The sequence below is a fragment of the Marmota marmota genome, unplaced genomic scaffold (genome assembly GCF_001458135.2).
Source record: "Marmota marmota marmota unplaced genomic scaffold, marMar, whole genome shotgun sequence".
NCBI classification, from domain to species: Eukaryota; Metazoa; Chordata; class Mammalia; order Rodentia; family Sciuridae; genus Marmota; species Marmota marmota.
Window position 1 is genome coordinate 38,110,566 of NW_026000082.1, and position 1,759 is coordinate 38,112,324.

The following is a 1,759-nucleotide window of genomic DNA, read 5'->3' on the forward strand; positions in this document are numbered from 1 at the left end:
CCAGGAGGGGGAGGGAGGGAGGGGAGTGGGCTGTGGGGAGTTATCCCCGGGCCACACCCCATTCCCTGTCCCCAGTCCACAGATTGGCGCAGGGGACGGGGTGCCCTGCCCAAGAGCCATGGCGGTGCAGGTCTGCGGGAGCCCAGGCCCGGCTCTCACTCGCCCCCTCTGCATGGTCCCTGTCCAGGGCCCCCGCGATTCGCTTTCCCATGATAAAAGCTACAAACTCTTTAAGGACAATTTGGAAACTACAGAAGTCAGGTGGCAGCTAAAGCTCAGAGTGACAGTCCACGCCCGCGCCCAATGCCCCTCCGCCACCGCTGCCAATGCTGCACGGAGTCCTTTCTATTCTTTGTGGCTCCCTTCCCACAGCTGGTCACAGCATGACACCTCCTTCTCACAACAAGTGTGTCACAGATCACCCCTGGGTGGGTGGACGGCAGCCCTGGGCACAGTCTGCAGAGCTCATCCATCAGACCTTCACCGGGTCAGCCTCGACCCCAGGGCGAGGGGTCCAGCCCTCCAGGGAGGTGGACGCTGCAGCAGGCAGGAAGGTGACACCTGGGCAGGTGACACCACCAAGTGCAGCGAGGGCTGCGCAGGTACCACACCCAAGAGGGGCGCAGCGTCCCCCTTCACAGATGCGGTCCCTGTGGGTCTGTGACGGGGCTCACGGTCATTAGAGCTGCGCTGACCTGAGCCCAGGGCTTTCTCAGGATGCTTTGGGGCGGGGGGGAGAAGGCCCCAGCAGAGCTAACAGCAAGAGCAAAGACCCCAGAGGTCGTGTCCTGGTGAGCTCATTAGTTAACCAGCCAACTCACCCCCCGACCCAAACCGGCCGCATGCGTGCACCAGGCTCTGGGTGGGGGTGAGGGCACCAGTCGGTGCAGGAACCAGTGCCACTCCACAGACTGGGAGAATGGCTCAGCTTCCCCCGTCCCACCACGTCACAGAGGGGAAACCGAGGCCAGGGAGCATGAATGAGAGGTGGCTCTGGGCTGCGAGTCCCATCCCTCTCGGCCCCAGGTGGCAGACGCAGAGCCCAGGCCTGGCACTAGGGCAGCAGGGGTGGAGTCCTGGGAGCCCCTAAGGGGACAGTGCCCATATGAAGACAGCTGGCTCTGGCTGGGGGCCCAGGCAGGGTGGTCTTGACACTGGGCTGCCTGCTGCCCTCGCCAGGGGCCACCAGCCTCCCGAGCTCATCTGTCTGCCAGGGAAGTCCCCTCCTGGTGTCTTCCTGCTGGGCCCTCCTCCTGATGCCTCAAGCCCCAGCTTTGGGGGCGACCACACCTAAAAACAGAGCTTGCCCAGAGTGAGACCACCTGGCGCTGAATGCCACACACAGACGAGGACACTGAGGCTCAGAGACCAGGATCTGCTCGGGGTCCCACCTGCCTGAGCCCAGGCCCTCTGCTCGATATCTAGCTGCTCGGACCTCATGCCACTGCCTTCGGAGACCCCCAGAGCCCCCAAGCCACCTCCCTGCTCCCAGGATGTACCTGCGTCATCCCGGGGGTTCATCTGTGTGGGCCGTTGGGGGCTCCCCACACGAAGAACATGGCCCGAGAATGAGCAGAGCCCTGAGCCCCTCGGGCCCCCGCAGCTGCCTGCCCATCACCCCCAGCAGGCCCCGCCTCCTCTTGCTGACATCACCCAACCTCACCCTGAATTTTCTAAAAGGTCTTAAGTGGAAAAGAGATGTTTATTAAAAGGCATCGAGACAATAGAGGAGGCCTGAAGTAGGAAGTCACACTGTCCC